Here is a 20,857-nt window from a genome sequence, read left to right on the forward strand (position 1 = left end):
GTTCTCACGGCCTCTCCTGGGTCGGAATTAAAAGTGGACGTACTGGGATCAAAGGTTTATAAAAACCCTAGTGGTAAAGCCTGAATACCTTTTGTAGAAGCATACAGGTGGGTAAGGCAATTTTATAATATCGCCACTACTTTTGGGGCCTTAAAATTTACTGCCACACAGTCGAGAGGGGGACTATACGGGGCATACCCATTTTTAAAAAATTCTTGTCACGCAAATGAATTCATCATACAAGTCTTCTCCCCACCCAAATTTTACCTTAGCCAGTGAACGACTTTCAGTTTCAAATCTAAGACATGTTTGTGCTTCCCAGGAGATAGAGTTGGAACATTCCTTAAAACTACTAGATATGAAGGACAGGCCAGGGTCAAATGTAAGTAATTTTCTGAGCTAGTACCAGCTGATGTGCTTCGAACATCTACATTGAGTGCCTCCGGTATCCTATCTGAGCCCGTATATCTGTGTTTGGTGGCATACAGTTCAACTGACCCTCATTTGCTAATCTCTGGTTAGCTCTGACCTCTACATCCAAAGAGGCAGACTTTTCAACACTGTTATGAGTTAATATTGCTGTCACATTCTCCCACTGAACGGAATGAGGAGGGACCCCCTTTAAGATTCAATTTATCTTCAAGCGCTTCCAAGTGACCACATGTATTATCACAAAATGTTTTCAATTTTGGGTTCAGATTATTTAGGAGGTCCGTACACAATAAAACACTGAACAAATGTTCTTCCCTGTGTGTCTGCACTTCTGTGTCTTAAGTACCGTAATTCCCATTAGGCCTGTGATGGCTTATTTGCAGCAAACCGCTCAGCTGCAGGAGACCCCCTCCTCTTCCCAGCTGAACTTTGCTGAGGCTTGTTTCACTTGCTTTTTAAGGGGTAGTGAGTTAGCAGCTCCTACACCTACATCAATGACTTCCAACTGGGAATCTGTGCTAACACATGGATTTTGTATAGTAGTAATATTATGAGATGGTTCCATTAAGGTCCCAATAGCCTTTGGGGCGACTACCCCTTGCGATGTACTTGGGACTGCTTCATTTGCTACTAGCTGTACAGGTGAGGAAACCAGGGAATTGCGTTGTACCTTATCAATGTGTTCCTCCACTAGGCCTATAACCGCATTAATTTCCCCCATTACTGAAGTAAGACACAATGTTACAGAAGATGTTGCCCTGGGGGGCCTTAGGCGCATCCTCTTTTCCATTTCCTGGCTTCCATTTTCCCATGTTTACTTACGTAGGCAAGCTGTGGCTTTTGAGGGGACAAAATTGCTGACCAAGAGGGGTGGCCCAGCCCAGCCTCCTCTGAGCTCTGACGGGTGCTGATGGGCCCACTCTTGGCACGGGCACACGTCAGGGCGTGCCCCATGGTGTGGGAGCGATGTGCCAGTTTCATCCTTTCGCCTCATGGCGCGGTGAAAGCAGAAGGTGGGTTTTCCTCTAAGGAGCTTGATTTCTATGGTCCCAGCATGATCCCGGCAACAGCACGTCAGAGCATCCCACGATGCGGAAGCGCTGTGCCAGTTTTATCCTTGATGGCAGAGGGCAGGGTTCCTGCTAAGGAACCTGGTTTCTGTGGTCACAGCACGACCTTGGCAACAGCGTGTAAGAGCATCGCGCAGTGCAGGAGCGTTATGCTGTTTTTCTTGTAGCGCCTTTTGGCGCGGTGATAGCAAAGGGCGGGTTTCCTGCTAAGGAGCCTGATTTCTATGTTCCAGCACGATTCCCGCAACAGCACATCCGAGCATCCCAAGGTGCAGAAGCGATGTGCACGTTTCATCCTTGCGCCTCCTTGCGCGGTGATGGCAGAGGGCAGGTTTCCCGCTAACGAGCCTGATTTCTGTGGTCCCAGCACGCTCCTGGCAACAGCGCATCAGAGCATCCCCAGAGACGTAATCATATTAAAGAAAAACCCATACAGTTTGGAATCATATTTGTCAGCACAGTCCCACAGGCTTTTACAATACAGTTTCCATACCTGTACATCCAGGACCACTCTACAGTCTGTACGAAATTCTGTTACAATCAAGATTGAGTACTCATGAAAAATACATCTCAGTCCCAATAGGTGAGGCGTTGAGAAAGCATCCACTTTACTAACGCTTCATGAGTATAATGCTTAAGAATGAAGCATCATGTGTACAGGGGAAAATGACATTGTCTTTCAAAACATTTTAGTCACAAACTATCCACTGTATAATGAATGAAATGAGAATAAGATTACAGTGAATAGTAAAACCAAGGCCTACTTTACCAATGTTAAAATATACACAGCATCTCAATAACAGATTTCAAATTTATTAAGTTAAATCACTGCATGTTAATACATGTTATGCATTTTAATTAAAACTGCTATACCATTTCCATTTTCTAACAGGGTGGTGTTGTAATCATTTGTAGTTTGTTAATAGTAAACTTACATGTCATTGAGGGCCACTACTACAGTTTGTTAAACATGTATATTATGCCTGGCACATATTTTAAGGCAGCTAAAACCACTGTTTATTGATAACACTGACATCCAATAAATACAACGCATAGGTTCTCTGACACCCATCGCCAAAGACCGTAAGTGCCATCTAATGCCACATACTAGGGAACTGACATCCGATCTATCAAAGTTTGACAGTAAGTACAGGAAAGCTAAGTCCCCACAAGAGGGATGAACAACCAGCATACAATGAAAGTCAGTGAGTGGGAAGTCAAAACTGTCATAGAAGCAACTAAGAGATTATGAAGATTATATGCACTTTCTATAACAATATGAGACAATACTAGTAAAGACCGCATTTTTATCCAATCGCTCTTTGCGTTTCTGGACTTGGAGGAGCCTGGGTTATCTCACAGTAGGAAGAGGCAGAAGTGGACCTATATGCTTCAGTTGGCCCTGATAGTATACAGGCCTTGTGCAGCCCTGCACATTGTCAAGGTGAGTTGTGTAGAGGCACCTGTAAAAATCCAGCATTTATTTACACAGAATAACACCAGCAGAGAAAGTGTAAACAACTTTACAAACAGGTAAACTTAAGCAATGTTATTAGGAGAAGTGTGGTACAATGCCGTAACAAGTGCATACTTGTCAACTCACCCACATTTGGAGAATATAAGCCTCTTTTAACTTCTCTTGACAACAAAATTCCTTTATAGAGGTTAATGGGGATGCACAGATATTTGTATTGCAAGGAATGAAAAATGTCCTAGTAAACATGAAGGAAAGTTTCAATTCTATTAAGGACTAACAGGCGAGGATTATGTTCTACCTTCTTTATTTTTACTTGCAGCAGATTCAACATCAACAAAAACTATCTTTCCCATCAACTCACAGGAAAGAACTACAAAAAACACAGCCAATAGGAGTCCATCATTCCTTCAGATAATTATGTGTTGTCCCAACGTCTTCCTCTTTCTTGAGTGCAGACAAAGTTTATCCTCTAACTTCACGTTATTCCCCTTTGGTCCCTTCTGAACCTGTAAGAATCCAACTGACATATATGAGATAAAACAATCCCTAACTTCCTTAACAAATCCTAAGGAAGAAAGAGAACAAGAGACAACCCGTAAAGGGCACAGTAAATCAAAGTATCAACTAGTTATAGATAACCATCATTGAAATTACTGAGGCAGAAACGTCATCAATGCTAAATTACTTAGACCTTACTGAGACTCCCACCTATAAGTAAAAAATCTGGGTAGGGAAAAAGGTAAAGGAGACTCCTCAGAAACCTGGGTGGGAATAATCCTCGCCTCTGTGTCCTTAATTGATTTGAAACTTTCCTTCATGTTTACTTGGAAAATTGTCATTCTATGTCTGTATTGGCGGCGAGGATAATGCTCGTTCAAAGTGTATCCACCACCAAGGAGGCCAAGTCTAAGTACTGGCTTAAAATAAAATCTTTTGAACATAGAGTCTGAGGCCCAGTCCCTCGCATTAATAATGTCCTCTAAATCCTCTAAATGCACCCCCAGGGAGAAAGCCTTAGCGGCCATTGCCCCTCTAAGTGGGCACCAAACTGTGATATGTCAGTGTCTGCCTCCTGCATGACCCATCGGATCCATCTGCCAATGGTAGGTGGAGACACCACTTTGAAAGGTTTCCTGAGAGAGATAAAAAGTTGATTTTCCCCTGGCGGGCGGACCTCCTCTGTCATGTATTCATACACCTTCAGACAACACACGACGCACAGTTGGGACGTTTGTCTAAGGCAGGGTAAGACACTACCCTCAAATTCAATTTTGTGCGTTTCGTGATGAGAAAAGTAACACCCTCCAGAGTAAAAGAGCATCCCATGATATCCAGAGCCCGGACGTCTGAGACCCTGCGGCATGAGACCAAGCAAAGCAGCATGGCTAGTTTCACTGATAGCTGCTTGCGGGACAATAATTTGTTCCGTTGCCAGGACTGGAAAAGGTGCAATACCCGGTTAACGTCCCATATAACTGAGCACCGCGTGCCAGGAGGAAGTGCCAGACGGATCCCCCACATCTTGAGTTTGCTCTCCCACTCGAGAGCCCTGTGGCAGGACATGGCTCGAAGAAATGGCCGATTGGTTTGAGTTCACAGTCCTGTAGGCTAGTCCTTGCGCCGCCAGAGATGCTAGAGAATTTATGATGTGGACCATGTCACACCCCAGGGAATCCTGATGGTTTTGAATACACCAACGAACCCATTGGGACCATGCGAACCTGTACCATTTATTGGTACCATCCGCCCATGCCATAAAGAGCATTCTCTCAGCCTCCTTCAAAAGGCCTGAGACTCTCCAGCGATGCCTGAAATCCTCCAGCCCATGAGGGGCATCCAACTCTGAATTATCAGGGGATGGAGATTGACCAGGGGATCCTTAAAGAAATATGGAGTATGGGGTAGAGGGATTGGAGAATCCCAAGAAAGTTCCAGAAGAACTGGAAACCAGATTTGCGACCTCCAGCAGGGAGTGATCAGGACTAGTTGGGCGCACTGGTGCCTCACTTGAGCCGATAACTGATGATCATAGAGAACGGAGGGAAAGCATACCCCTGTTACTTTATCCATTCTTGCAGGAAAGTATCTGTTGCCACCGCTAACGGATCCTGTTTCCAACTGAAAAATCTGGGAACCTGGTGATTCAGCCTCGAAGCAAAGAGGTTTACAGAAAACAGACTCCACAGGGCTTCCAGACCCCTGAACACCTGTGACTTCAACTGCCATAGGCTGGAATCTGGCCACTCTCTGGAGTATTGATCTGCCACCATGTTGGATGTTCCTGGAAGATACTCCGCTGTGAGTGATATGATGTTGGAGAGGCAATACTCACATAGATCCTTGGCTAGATTTACCAGAGCTTTGTATTTGGTGCCCCCAGGTGGTTGTTATACTGGACGGCCGATGTGTTGTCCATCTTCAACAGCACATGGCCATGCACCATGTCTCTTGTCCAGCATTTTATTGCAAATGATCCTGCCATCAGCTCCAGACAATTGATATGGAGCTGTTGTTCCTCTGCGGACCATTTTCCACCTATAGAGGATTCCCCACAACGGGAACCCCAACCGGATTTACTGGCATCGGACTCTCTCATGATGTCTAGGTCCGAACTAAATATGGCTTGCTGTTTCAGGGTTCCATGTGTGCCAGCCACCAGTACATCTCGTCCAGGACCTTATCTGAGAGGGGAATCTGCCCTGAATATTGGAGGCATTTGCATAGGTGGGAGGGCTTGAGGCACTAGAGGGCCCTGTACTGAAGAGGGCCCAGGCAGATTGCCTAAATAGACTAAGAAAGAAGGCCCACCACACAGGCCACCTGTCTGAGAGAGGTGGAAGTTCTGGAAAGTGTTCGCCTCAGTTCCTGATGAATCTTGGTGATCTTTTGGGAGGGAAGACTCAGAGTTCTCTGAACCAAGTCCACAACGAACCCCAAAAAGGTTGTCTGCCTGGAAGGAGTCAGTAGGGACTTCAGTTAGTTGACGATGAAACCCAATTCTTCCAGCAGGCGAATCGTCTTTTGAAGTTGGTCCGATAATCGGATCAGGCATTGATCCATAAGTAGAATGTCGTCATAGTAGATTATGAGTCAGAGAATCTGAGCCAGGAGGTGCTCCACCACTGGTTTGAGGGCCTTGGTGAAACACCAGGGGGCAGACGACAGCCTGAATGGTAGAGAGGTGAACTCAAACACCTGTTCTCTCCAATGGAACTGGAGTAGCCTGTGGGGGGGAAATCGGAATTGCCAAACAAGTGTCTTGAAGGTCCAAAAGGAGCATCCAGTCATTGGGGCGTAACAAGTACCTCAAAAGATGTATCCCCTCCATTTTGAAATGGAGGTAAACGAGCCACCCATTGAATTCTCTGAGGTTGCTGACAAGTCTCTGTCCCACCGTTCCCGTTTGACCATGAGAAAGATGTTGCTCAAAAAACTGTTTGGATGGAGTTGTGTTGGTATAATTGCCTCCTTGCAGAGGAGGTCCTTGAATTCCTAGATTATTAGTACTGTCTGTTGGTTTGTAAAGGTCAGCATCCTTGGGCGAGTAGGCTGGTGTGGAGTTCCGTAGAACTCAATGCAAAATTCACTCACCATCTGTAAGACCCACGCGTCGGATGTGATGGTTGCCCACTCATGGGCGAACCGATCTAGCCTGCCTCCCACCTGTAGTAGAGAAGAAGAGGAAACTCTTACCTGTTTGGGCCTGCAAGTGTCCTCTTGACGAACCTCTGGGGTACCATCCGTGGATTGCTCTACGTGAAGCAAAGAACTCCTCCTGTCTGGTTGACTCCTGCGGCTTCTCTGAACCCTTTGAGGGGGCTTGGACATACAAGCGGCCGGGCGAGCGCCCTCTACCATGACCGGCCTGATGAACACCCTAGGGTGGAAGAACTTCTTAATAGAAATCTGTGCCTTGTCGAGTGACGTGAACATGGCCACAAACTTGCTCAATTCCTTTATGAAAGGCTCACCGAAGAGCCCCCCATGGGCGGCCGGATCCACCTCCATGGTCGCCAGGTCTCCCAGCTTGGGGTCTACCTTTAGCAAAAAGGAGCAACCCCACTCTGACGATAGGGTGCAGTTGGCGTTCCCTAAGAAGATCACCGCCCGCTCTACCCATCCGGAGAGGATATCTGCTGACACTGGGGTACCAGAGGATTTAGCCTCCTCTGCGAGGTCATGGATTTTTGTGAGGGGCCTACTGATGTCCATGAATCAATCCCTTTTTTCGGGTCACGAATATACTTTTGGAGAAAAGTGGCCATGCGTGGGTCCAATTCTGGGGTGAGGGCTACCTTTCCAGTGAGGGGGGGGTGGGGGCATTCCACCTTCAGGCAGACGCAGACCTCCTTATCTATGAACTTCCTGTGCCGGCTGTCCACATATTTTGCCACCTTCTCTGTGGGGGTCCATTCAGCAGAATGAGAGTGAATGAGGTCCTCGGGTTCGAGCATGACCAAGACATCCTCACGCTGGTCCCCTGGGTTCGGTGAGGGGTGCTGTTAGAAATGGGGTCTCTAGTTGGCAGTCGGTTTGAACCCTGTCCAAGTAGAGACCTTCACTCTAGTCAGGATAAGGGAGAGACCCGCTCAGATAACCCCTGCTCACCCGCTTGGTAGCTTGGCACGAGCAGTCAGGCTTAGCTCAGAAGCAATGTGTAAAGCATTTGCACATAACACAGAGTAATAAGTGAAAACACTACAAAAGGACACCACATCAGTTTTAAAAAAATAGCCAATATTTATCTGTGTAAAACAAGACCGAAACGATAAGAATCCAACATAAAGTAATAAAGATATGAATTTTGTAAGATTTGTCTTAAAAATACAGTTCCATGAAGTCAATAGCTCCACCTGGGGCTATCACGGCGTTGTGATCAACAAAACTAACAGTTCCGGACGGCCGTGGTGTCGCGGGGCAGCTACAGTGTCGGGAAGTCCCGCAAACAGTACCTTGGATTTGTAGTGCGTCGTGATCCTCGCGGCGAGCTCCGGAGAGTGGCGTTGCGGTGTTGGTTCCAGAGTCGGTGCAGGAGTCGTCGGGCCCTAGAAGTCACATGTGTTTCAGATCGAACTCCAGGCTGATGAAGTCAGCAGCGCTGGCGTGGATGGTGTCGGGGCTGCGGTGCGTAGCAGGACGATGCGACGTGCGGTGCTCACAGTTCACGGTGCATGCAGTGGCTCGGTGACGGCATCCAGCAGCGTTGGTGAGACCAAGGCTGCGGTGTGAACTGGGGCTGTGCAACGTGCGGTGTCCACTGGTCACGGTGCAGGCAGCAGCGTAGTTGTTGCGGAAGCTCTGTCGTCGGTAGGCCCAAGCCAGCGGTGCAGGACGGGATGGTGCTTTGTGACCCTCACGAGCGGTGTCCACAGGCCACGGTGCAGGCAGGGGTGTCTGGTGACGACACTGGAGTCAGTGGTGCTGGAGTCGGTGAACCGGGGCTGCGGTGCATGATGGGATGGTGCTTTGTGCTCCTCACGAGCCTAAAAGTCTGGGGTTGTGGTCTTCCTCTTATACCCCTTTCTGCCTTTGAAGTTGGCAAACTTCAAAGCAAAGTCTCAAGTGGTTGACAGATCCTTCCTTGTCCAGGCCAGGCCCCAGACACACACCAGGGGGTCGGAGACTGCATTGTGTGAGGGAAAGGCACAGTCCTTTCAGGTGTGAATTACAACTCCTCCCTCCTCTCTAGCTCAGATGGCTCATCAGGATATGCAGGCTACACCCCGCCTCCTTTTGTGTCACTGTCTAGAAAGGTGCAAAACAGCCCAACTGTCAAACTGACCCAGACAGACAATCCACAAACAGGCAGTCACAGAATGGTTTAAGGAAGAAAATGCCTACTTTCTGAAAGTGGCATTTTCAAACAGACAATTTAAAAAACAACTTCACTAAAGGATGTATTTTTAAATTGTGAGTTCAGAGACCCTAAACTCCAAATTTTTATCTGCTCTCAAAGGGAATCTGCGCTTTAAGGATATTTAAAGGCAGCCCCTATGTTAAACTCTGAGAGAGATAGGCCTTGCACAGTGAAAACCGAATTTGGCAGTATTTCACTGTCAGGACATATAAAACACACTAGTATATGTCCTACCTTAAACATACACTGCACCCTGCCCATGGGGCTACCTAGGACCTTCCTTAGGGGTGCCTTACATGTAGAAAAAGGGAAGGTTTAGGCCTGGCAAGTAGGCACACTTGCCAAGTCGAATTGGCAGTTAAAAACGACACACACAGACACTGCAGTGTCAGGTCTGAGCCATGTTTACAGGGCTACTAATGGGTGGCACAACCAGTGCTGCAGGCCCACTAGTAGCATTTGATTTACAGGCCATGGGCAACTCCAGTGTACTTTACTAGGGACTTACCAGTAAATCAAATATGCCAATCATGTATAAACCAATCAGCAGTACAATTTACCTAGGGAACACTTGCACTCTAGCACTGATTACCAGTGGTAAAGTGCGCAGAGACAATAAACTAGCAAAAACAGACCTGAAAAAAATAGGAGGAAGAAGGCAAAAAGTTTGGGGATAACCCTGCAAGAAGGGCCATTTCCAACAGGCTTTTAAAACACAAAAAGAGAGTGTCGGGAGTGGTTCACCCCCACACTTGCTCCCAAATGGATTGTAGAATCATCGAAACACTAAAGGTGTGGGGGGGGTTGTTGTGTAACTGGAGGGGACTGGACTATTGCGTCCAGTACAAAAGGCACTAATTAAGCACGTATTTATCAGATTGAGAAGAGTGTAAGAAGTGGCTGTGTCTTTTGGAGGGAGTTCCTTTTACGGACTAGGTGGTCTCACACACATTATAGTGTCATGCTTCATCATTTGGGCTCCCCTGCCTGCTGCTTTATTGCATGAGTGTGTGTGAAATCCACAGCATGTTATTTTGTCACCTTGGTGTGCAGAGTGTATTTTTTGATTGTAGTGGCACTTCCAATTCACCACTGTCTTTTATTTTCCCCCTAGGCCGCCCATAGAACAAAATGTTCAGGTAAGCCGTCCATTTACTCACCTTATTTTCTAGGCATGCTTTCATGCTCTTTTGTTGATAGGGATCCCTGATGAATGCCCCAGGCCTTCCAGCTGCTTGTGCGGACAGAAACATGATGGTCCCTCATTTTTAGACTTTGTGAGTCATCATTCTCAACTGAGTCCTTACCATAGTTTTTACTCTTACCTACAAACACCTTTATTAAATTATTTCTACTTGAAACAGGTGATTTGTAAGGTAATTTTACTTCATTTCTTATCTGAATCCTGTAATATCCAGTCAGATTTAATCTCAGGACTCCCTCAGCAGTTCTTTTAACAACGAGGTTGAGTCCGCCCGGGTAGTATCATCTTACCTGGGTGGGGCTTGGTGTTCAAATGATGAAGCATGACACTATAATGGGTGTGAGACCACCTAGTCCGCAAAGGGAGCTCCCTCCAAAAGACACAGCCACTTCCTACACTCTTCTCAATCTGATAAATACGTGCTTAATTAGCGCCTTTTGTACTGGACACAATAGTCCAGTCCCCTCCAGTTACACAACAACCCCACAACATTTCCAACAGGCGCCATGGGCGGAAGGGGCCAGCTTAGTCATGGGAATCCTCTGCGAGTTCATCTTCATCAGGGGGCAGGGGGGCCTCCTCCGAGGCAGCAGGGACGTTCCCTGTCTTGGGAGGTAGTTAAAGAGGCCTTATTTAGGCATTCAAAGGCCTCCAGATCGAGGCACTTCTGCACGCACGTTTGAGGATGGCGTGGCTCATGAAGAGGAAAGGGGCATACTGCCACTAGTGTCAGTAGGTGGCGCTTTAAGGTTTTAATGGCTGCGGCAACGGCCTGGTGGATAGAGGTGTTTACCGCTTCGCAAAACTCATTGTCTATGGGGAGGACCTGCAAAGATTCCACCTCTGAGTATTCCGCCATTACTTCCTTGGGGCTCAAATAGGCGGATATGTATAAACAAAGCAGTACTCTTTTGCAAATATGCAGAGCAAACTCCAAGGCCAGAGACCCGGTTGCAAGTGGAGCTGGACTTCCCAGGCCAATAGGCAGCACTTTTCTGGTTGCACAATGGCTATTTTTGCACTGGGCAGGCCAGTAGAGTTTTTAGGCAGCACTGTTTATATTTGCCAATTAGGCCCCCCCCGTTATTCTGGAAAGTAGACAAAAACGTTTCTAGCCTGGGCCGGGCCCTACGAACAGCAGTGTGCAGCGAGGAATGCGCTGCGTACAGTGCGTTACTGTAGGCCGATGTGCTGAGTGGCCATCCGCTGTTCCGTTCTTCCAGCACTCTTCTGCTTCAGAGGACACTAATCCCAGTTTGTATCAGATCGTTTTAAACTGCAATCCTGCTTCACTGTTAGACCAAAAACTAAGCACCATGTTCACCCCTATAGCACTTGTCACTCAGGGTAGCAAAGTCGAGCAGTGCAGGACTTACTCAAGGAGATGGTGTGATCTAGTTGCCTTGGCCACATCCCTGGTTCACACACGGGTATGTGCAATCATTGTCAAGTTCGTGGCCTGGCGGACGCTGGCTGTCGCAGCAGAAAACTATTAATAATCGATGCGCACTCTCACTATAATTGTCGGCAAAAGTCTCAACTGACCACTTGCACATTAATTTATCTCCTTGGGCTGCCCCCGGTCCTCAGAGTGTGAAGTGGTAGCAGTGTATGGTAAAGGCTGTTTGGCACTCTACATCCCTTCCAACTTTTATTATTTTGTAAACAGTTGTTGAGACGTCCAGTAGGGGGCATACAAAATCCCTCTATCTCTGGCTCGGAATGGGGTTTGGTCAGAGACCATACTTCTCGGGGCTGGGTGTTGCCTTCACTCTGACTGTTTAAGGTGCATTCACATTGGTCTTTCCCAGCTTGGAACATAGACTGCCTTTCAGTGTTGGTGGCTGATGACTGGTTGGCGGCAGGATGCTCTTGAGTGCCAGGACTCGCTGACTGAGCATTCTCTCTAGGTGAAACAGGCATGTATTGTCCCTCCTATTCTGTGCTGCCATTTTCATGAAGCTTCCTCATTGTGGGTGCTAACAGGGCGAACAATCCTTTTGAATCATAATACATTTTGCGCCATGGTGTGGCTTCCTCGCTGCACTGTGATCATGGTGCTGCCCACCTTTACAACTTGTCAGATCTCTGGCTCATAGGGAGTCCTGAATTTCCACCCTGGGTGGTGGTCCCGTATAATAATATAGTCCCCGACCTGGAGGGCTGATGTCTTTGCTCGGCTTCCCAAGCTGGCTTTGTTATTGATGGCTTTTCTTTTCTAATTGGTGGCTTCGATATCCAGCACAGCGGGTTGCCATTTGGGACCTGCCGGGATGCTGTCTCTTGCAGGTCTTTAGAACAGGAGATCAGCTGGGGCACAGTGAGTGGTGCTCTACGGGGTTTACCAATAGGCCCTCAGCAACTTATGCAGACAGCACTCAGCATCCTCATCAGCTTGAGGCCACTGGAGGGTCACCTTTGGGTGATGGATAGCAATTGATGACAAGTACTCCTGGAACTTCTGTCCTTGTAACGGAACCCTGTTGTCAGACTTTATTTTTTTGGTAGGCCCTTCAGTGCAGAGGTCTTCTCCAAAATGGGTTTCACATTTGAAAATGCTGTTGACTGAACCAGTTCTACCCTAGGGAATTTAGTGTGTGTTCACAAGCACTAAGGGAAGGCATCCATCTGGGAAGCTTTCCGAAGTTCCTGCTTATCTTCGACCATGGTTTTCGGATGGGCTCTTCAGTCAGCACTGGGGGTGGTTGCAGGTCCCTGCTGGTGATGGTCCATGAATGGCAGCTCTGCAGCCTTTCATCCACTAGAGTGTCCATTCACGGGAACTACACCTTGTTACACAATCTTGCTTTTATTTTCACTATCTCCCGGTGATCTTGGTGCACTAGATCAACCACTTGGGCCCATAGATTTCTGGGCATTACTATCTGCTGACCTCTCAGCAGCAGGCCACCTGACTTTTCCTCAGTTCATTCCTCACTCTCCATATCTCATTCCTGGTCATCTGCTCAACCTGCATCAGTAGGCGGGATCCATCGAGGAAGGGCTGCCATTGTCTCCAGGCTAGGGCCTCCATCACCTGGGAGAGGCTTTCATCACCCTCAGTTGCTTCACAATTTTCTTCAACAGTAAGGGCTTTGGGGCAGGCTACATGTGCAGCCATCTGTACGAAGTCTTCTGCAACTTTGTCATCTTCTGTCTGTTGCTTCCCCTCTGGAACGGGAACCCATTCTCTGATCGCCTCTTCCTGTAGGAGCACCGCTTCTTTTCCTACTGTGCTGGCGTCGACCGTTTACTTCATCTTCCACTGCTGCTTGATGTACACCATTGTAGCCTTGTCAAGGAGGGCCCTTTTTATTGTGCGGAACGCTGTCTCTGCTGCTTCTGTCCCACTTAGTGTTTGTTCTGGTTAATGCTCTTAGCGGTTTGGATATCTGTTCTGCTTTCCCTCTTATCTCATAACCAAGCTTACAGAACCTCTCTGGAATGAACTTCTGAGTTTAAAGACATTTATTGTTATTAATTCCCCACTCACAAGTTCCTGAGAGACGAAATTAGTAGATTGGAAGCACACGTTCAAAAGTAGTCTCAGCAATGAAAGCAAAATATATCAAAGTACTCCTCAGTTGCAATGTACACAACAAATATAGGTGAAGACATTTATAGCATAACTTCAAAGCAAAGCATAAAAGTCAAAATTCATCACCATATGGGCAAGTAGAGCCTATATTCAGCTTCATCTTTCTGGGGTCTGCAAGTTGATGACTCCGGTCAACTGCGAGAAAGAGATTCTCTACCCAAACTGGAGATGGGCAACTGACGTCTAGTTCCCGTCTGAAGTCAAGAAGATTTAAATCTAACTCACTGTAGCTCAGAGTCGTCCTTAAAAGCAAACTCAGTGTGAGAGCCAAAGAACCTTGGAGAGAGGCCAATTCTCCTGAGCTCCTCGTTCTCAGACTGGATTGCAAGGTAAACACAAAATCTACGTGCTCTTATCAGCTAAGGTCTGGTGTGAAGAAAACAGCTTGGTCCATCTTGTGGAAAATCACAGCTTGGCTCATCTGCATTGTCTCAACTGCAATTTCTAACCCCACGTTAAAGCCAATAGGCAGCTAACCTAAATATCAAATGTAATGTCATGTCAAAGCCAATAGGCAGCTAAACTGAATACAGCATGTCAAAGGCAATAGGCAGAATACAGAATATAATGGCTAATGCCATGTCAAAGCCAATAGGCAGCTAAACTGAATACAGAAAGACTTTGAAATATTATTCAAATTCATTCTAATGACTGCATTTATCATGATGCTTTTGGAGCTATTCGAGCTGAAATGTAAGACAGGGTGCTCCCTTTTTGGATTGTGTATTTAACGGCTCCCGTGAGCCTTTGAGCTGACGAGCTCTGGTGAAGCACCTGTGCGCCTACTGAGTGGTACAAAAACCTGAGAATACGTTTAGGCGGCATTTCAAGCAACCCCGTCTGCCACACTTTGCTCTCCGCTGATGACGGCCAAAAGCCAGAAACACATGTCCGGAGATACGGCATTCGCCGCACCAACTTATGGTGAAAAACTTTCTACAACATTACAGCACTTGCTGCACCCATTTATGGTGAAAGACTTTGAAATATTATTCAAATTAATTCTAATGACTGCATTTATCATGATGCTTTGGGACTATTCGAGCTGAAATGTAAGACAGGGTGCTCCCTTTTTGGATTGAATACAGAATGTAATGTCTAATGCCATGTCAAAGCCAATAGGCGGCTAAACTGAACAAAACATATAAATGTGCTACTGGTGAACATTGAGCACCTAATATGCGCAGTGGTGAAACACAAAGTCATTGGTCAAACACAATTAATAGCATCACAATATCGTGGCCAGGTTCGGGATGAACCTTCCGCAGTATGTTGCCATACCTAGGAAGCTCCGCACTCCCATTGGATTCTAGGGTACAGATGTGTTCCTTATGGCATCTGGCTTCTTGGGGTCCACCTGCAAACCTTCCTGGGAGAATATGTAGCTGAATTAACTCTTTGGAGTCTTGGTAGAACAAACCCCACTTCTGTTAATGCAGCCTCAAGCCACAATCCACCAGTCTTTGCAGGGTGGCCCTCAGTCTCATGTGATGTTCTTCAAGGCTAGAGCTTCTTCAACGTAGAGCTCTGTGCCTGACGGCGCCATCAGTCTCTTGCGTGACACTGATGTAATGCTGTAGATGCCCAGTCTATAGGCGCCATGTTGGCGAAGCCATGGACGGGTCAGATAGCTCACTAAATGGTGGCAGAGGTGTTACTGAGGATTGCGCATATGGAGCCAGAATGGGGCATGTTTGCCCCTGCTGTTGTTCACTCCTAGTTGTTTAGTGGGCTCTTAGGTTGTGTTTTTCAGCCTATATTACCTTCTTCCCACTTTTTGCAGGTGACTTGTGCTTATCTTATTCTCTGCTCCCCCCTTGATCTTTTGAATTCCTTTGTTTTTATTGTTTTTGATAGTTTGGCACTAGTCACAGTGTGTAGGCCCCTTGAATGTCGCCTATTCTTGTATGCTTATCTGTTACTTTTATTTTATGGAGGTTCAGCACTTTGTCGTTCTACCAACTTCATGGGACTAGGCCTTGGGGGGCACATACAGTTTCACTGTTCTTTGGGAGTCCAGCAGCAGGCGCTCTGGGTGCAGCGTTGAGCGGGGAAGGGCAGCTGACAGGCTGCATGGGCTGGCAAAGCATGTGGCAGAGTATGAGGCCTCTTCTAGCCGCCGATGTGCCCGGCCCTCACAGTGTAAAGTGGTAGCAATGTATGGTAGAGGCCAGATGGCATTCTACAACATGAGACTCCAAGGTTGGGGTGTGCTGGTAGAGGAAGTGGGTGACTGTGCTTCAACTGGGTATGTAGAGAACCTCATTTGTGGATCTTCCTCATACCCAAATATGAGCCCACCAACCAAAGTAAAGCGAGTCTCAGCAGAGATCAACTCGAAGTTACACTTGTAAACTGTAGAATGTGACTTTGATACTTTGAGGAACCAAGCCGCCTGAAGCGCATTTTGGGCTTGGGTTAAATCCATTGGCCGTGGTTGCAATTCTTCTCTGCTCCCAGCCATCCGAAAGACTTTTTTTTAAACAATTGTATTCAACGTTTTAAAGTCACAGACACTGAAGTATATTCATTAAGCACAATATATTTCAGTACAATAGAGTGGGTGGCTCTTTCATAAAATAACAATAGAGAAGGGAGCTAATTATTGATTCAGGTGAATGAGCAGGAGCTGCGATTGCAGGGCACTCCCATCATATCAGTCCAAGTAAAATGGCTGCCTGCACTTTCCACATCTGAGTAATAGGTAATTTAGCAGTAAGCAGCAGATGGGAAACCAGCTTCCTCAAAGGTGTAGAAATGGCAAAGACATGGCCGTACAGCATGGTGATGCAGGCCCTTCCCTCTGCTACAGCAGCCCAACTTAAGTTCTTCTTGCACAGCTTCTCACACTCCCCTCTTTTATGTAGCTTTTCCTTCGTGGATGGGTACCTTCTGCATCCCCTCATCAGGGCTCCTTCCTTCAGTGTGGTTTCAGGGCAGCTTTTCCTGGCAGGATGCAAAGCTTTCAAGTTCCTGATCCGTACCTGGCAAGAGGAGTTAGCAGTCTGCGACCCAGTGCTTTAAATGGGCCGGTACTCTCCGGTACTGAGTACCGGCACTTTTTTATTTTGAGAGCGAGAGTACCGGCACATCTCAAGAAAAACGTAATACTTTTAATTGGAGAGTACCGGCACTTTTCGGAAACAAGCAGGTACTCTGGCACAGAGTACCTGCACTTTAATTTTTCCATTTCAAGCACTGGCGACCCCCAAACCTGGAGCTCGAAGGTTTTTCCCATTCTCCACTAGTGTGGCGCGACTAGCACCAGTGTAGCAAAGTCCAATTGTCTGCACTTTATTTAACAAATGTACTAAAATGCAGGGAGAGAAAAGATAGCGACTAATTGGGCCAGCGTCCAATAAACAAATGCGTAATGGTAAAAATGGAATGTTCATGATGGAACATTCCAACATTTAATAATTACACAGACATAATGGAGGGACAAAGGAACAGGTGTGAAAAAGGATGAGAGAAAGGATGTCAGCAGTGCCGGTCTTTGGAGTTATGTCATAGTTTTTATTGGATTTATTTTGCTTCGCCTTAGCATTGTTACTGATGCTCTCAATAACCGCTATTACAACACATCTCCCTTTATTTGGTATTTTTCGCATAGGGTACCAGGGACACATACTGGTCGAAGACACTCTTCTTTTTGGAAATTAGAAAGGGCAGATGCGAACATGGATTTGTTATGCTAAGATTGCTTGACAACTCTGATAGTGGTTGAGTGCGGTTGAATTTGGTCGTAACAATGTATTGTGACTGTACAGGCAGGCTAAGTGTTCTGATTGGTATTTCTTGTATTTCTTTCCAGATTTTGGGATGGGTTTGACACACTTGGCCCTTATATAAAATCGACGGTTGAGATTACTTACGTTATAAGGTAATGAGACACGATATGCTTTGTGTTATGGATTCGCATTACAAGAAGGATTATTAGTAAATTTCTGCTTAAATTTTTTATTTCTATTATAGGAAATGCTTACACTGTCAATTGGATACACTCATAAAGACGAGTGTTAGGTAGGAGGTTTTTGCATGTATTTAGCGTTCATTGATGGTGTTGGGTGCAATTTGGGATGGGATGAGCATGTTTAGGTAACTTGGTTGTGGTTGTTGTAGTGTTCCATCAGTTTTTATTTCCATCTGTTTCACTATTAATTATATTCTCATTTCTTTCACGGGTGGTGATGGTTTCTTTTATGAGGATACTAAAATTGGAGGTTTGAATCAAAACTCTTCACAGATTTCTACTATCTGGTAATAATTCACAATTTAATATTTTCCTGATCAGTGATTTTTATACCGTGAGTGAGTTTACACTTAAATGAGATTGCTCCTCCCTATACTTCCTTTTGTGTATGGATTTCTTTTAGTCCCGAAGAAGTCAGCTGCTACCCATGCAGCTCTGGTGAAACATGTGTTGGTGTTATCTTGTGTATTGTATAATTTTATATAATTTTGGAGGATACGACAATGAGAAGAAATCATTTATAAACCATTGACTGATCTGTAGGTATAATATGAAGTTCATCCAGATGTGGGAGGTAATGTATAAACTTTTGAACAATTACAAATGTGTGCTCTAAGCTATTAAACTTCTTGTTGATCAATTTTGCCAAGTATTTGCCCATTTTTCTCCTACTTCATAATCCTGGGCTTGACCTTCTTCTTCTTCCTCTTAAATATTTATTCGATCTCATCACAATGGATCATAAAAGAAGAAGCATACATTTACATACTTTAAAACCCACAAATATGTGCAAGACAAGGTAAAAAGCATTTAAAAATATGAAAAATAACAGCATCTAAACAGGCCTAAACGAGAGTATGCATTGTCGAAGTCCAAGGCAAGGGCTTGAGCTCTTTTTTCAATGATTATTTCCTTCTCTAAAAAGTAGTCTTTTAGTTTATTTTTGAGGGAGTCTAAAAAAGACAGATTTTTTTGGATGATGGAACCTCAACAAAATACTTTGCTGCCTTGGCTATGTGCTGATGGATGTTTTGAATTTAAAAGTTTCAATTTTGTTCGTCTCTATGCCTTGATATAAGTATTCCCAGAATTGTTGTCTTAAATGCTTCACAAACGTTTGCCTTGTCAGCAGTATTCTGATTAACCCCTTCGCCTTTTCCCCCTCCTGTGCCAGGCCTTTTTTTGCCTATTTGGGGCAGTTCGCGCTTAGGCCCTCCTAACTTTTTGTCCACATAAGCTAACCAAGCCAAATTTGCGTCCTTTTTTCCCAACATCCTAGGGATTCTAGAGGTACCCAGACTTTGTGGGTTCCTCTGAAGGAGGCCAAGAAATTGGCCAAAATACAGGGAAAATGTAGTCTTTTTCAAACAAATTGGAAAAAGTGGCTGCAGAAGAAGGCTTGTGGTTTTTCCCCTGAAAATGGCATCAACAAAGGGTTTGCGGTGCTAAACTCAGCAGCTTCCCAGCTTTCAGGAACAGGCAGACTTGAATCAGAAAACCCAATTTTTCAACACAATTTTGGCATTTTACTGGGACATACCCCATTTTTGCATTTTTTTGTGCTTTCAGCCTCCTTCCAGTCAGTGACAGAAATGGGCATGAAACCAATGCTGGATCCCAGAAACCTAAACATTTCTGAAAAGTAGACAAAATTCTGAATTCAGCAAGGGGTCATTTGTGTAGATCCTACAAGGGTTTCCTACAGAAAATAACAACTGAAAAAGAAAAATATTGAAATTGAGGTGAAAAAAACATAAATGTTTCTCTACGTTTTACTCTGTAACTTTTCCCTGCAATGTCAGATTATGGAAAGCAATATACCGTTACGTTTGCTGGACTCCTCTGGTTGCAGGGATATATAGGGCTTGTAGGTTCATCAAGAAGCCAAGGAACCCAGAGCCAATAAATGAGCTGCACCCTGACGTGCGTTTTCATTCTATACCGGGTATACAGCAATTCATTTGCTGAAATATAAAGAGTAAAAAAATGCTATCAAGAAAACCTTTGTATTTCCAAAAAGGGCACAAGATAAGGTGTTGAGGAGCAGGGGTTATTTGCACATATCTGAATTCCGGGGTGACCATACTAGCATGTGAATTACAGGGCATTTCTCAAATAGATGTCTTTCTTACACACTCTCCTATATTTGGAAGGAAAAAATGTAGAGAAAGACAAGGGGCAATAACACTTGTTTTGCTAATCTATATTCCCCCAAGACTCCCGATAAAAAAGATACCTCACTTGTGTGGGTAGGCCTAGCGCCCGCGACAGGAAACGCCCCAAAGCGCACCGTGGACACATCAACATTTTTGGAAGAAAACAGATGTGTTTTTTGTGAAGTGCCTACCTGTAGATTTTGGCCTCTAGCTCAGCCGGCACCTAGGGAAACCTACCAAACCTGTGCATTTCTGAAAACTAGAGACCTAGGGGAATCCATGGAGGGGTGACTTGCGGGGCTCGGACCAGGTTCTGTTACCCAGAATCCTTTGCAAACCTCAAAATTTGGCTAAAAAAACACATGTTCCTCACATTTCTGTGGCAGAAAGTTCTGGAATCTGAGAGGAGCCACAAATTTCCTTCCACCCAGCGTTCCCCCAAGTCTCCCGATAAAAATGATACCTCACTTGTGTGGGTAGGCCTAGCGCCTGCGACAGGAAACGCCCCAAAGCAACGTGGACACATCCAAATTTTTGGAAGAAAACAGAGGTGTTTTTTGCGAAGTGTCTACCTGTAGATTTTGTCCTCTAGCTCAGCCGGCACCTAGGGAAACCTACCAAACCTGTGCATTTCTGAAAACTAGAGACTTAGGGGAATCCAAGATGGGGTGACTTGCGGGGCTCGGACCAGGTTCTGTTACCCAGAATCCTTTGCAAACCTCAAAATATGGCTAAAAAAACACATGTTCCTCACATTTCTGTGGCAGAAAGTTCTGGAATCTGAGAGGAGCCACAAATTTCCGTCCACCCAGCGTTCCCCCAAGTCTACCGATAAAAATGATACCTCACTTGTGTGGGTAGGCCTAGCGCCCGCGACAGGAAACGTCCCAAAGCGCAACGTGGACACATCCACATTTTTGGAAGAAAACAGAGGTGTTTTTTGCGAAGTGTCTACCTGTAGATTTTGGCCTCTAGCTCAGCCGGCACCTAGGGAAACCTACCAAACCTGTGCATTTCTGAAAACTGGAGACCTAGGGGAATCCAAGATGGGGTGACTTGCGGGGCTCGGACCAGGTTCTGTTACCCAGAA

At 45.8% G+C, this 20,857-nt stretch overlaps 1 long non-coding RNA gene across 1 annotated transcript in view; it reads left to right on the forward strand.

Annotated features, from left to right (window-relative positions):
- The window catches only part of LOC138261677 (uncharacterized), an 81,026-nt gene extending 63,338 nt beyond the window's left edge, over window positions 1-17,688 (forward strand). The window contains exons 3-4 of the long non-coding RNA XR_011199135.1: window positions 17,453-17,521; window positions 17,614-17,688. This is a non-coding gene — a long non-coding RNA (uncharacterized lncRNA). The remainder of the gene's footprint in view (window positions 1-17,452; window positions 17,522-17,613) is intronic.
- Window positions 17,689-20,857: the final 3,169 nt, after the last annotated feature.

Source organism: Pleurodeles waltl, chromosome 10 (assembly GCF_031143425.1).
Source record: "Pleurodeles waltl isolate 20211129_DDA chromosome 10, aPleWal1.hap1.20221129, whole genome shotgun sequence".
In the NCBI taxonomy this organism is placed as follows: Eukaryota; Metazoa; Chordata; class Amphibia; order Caudata; family Salamandridae; genus Pleurodeles; species Pleurodeles waltl.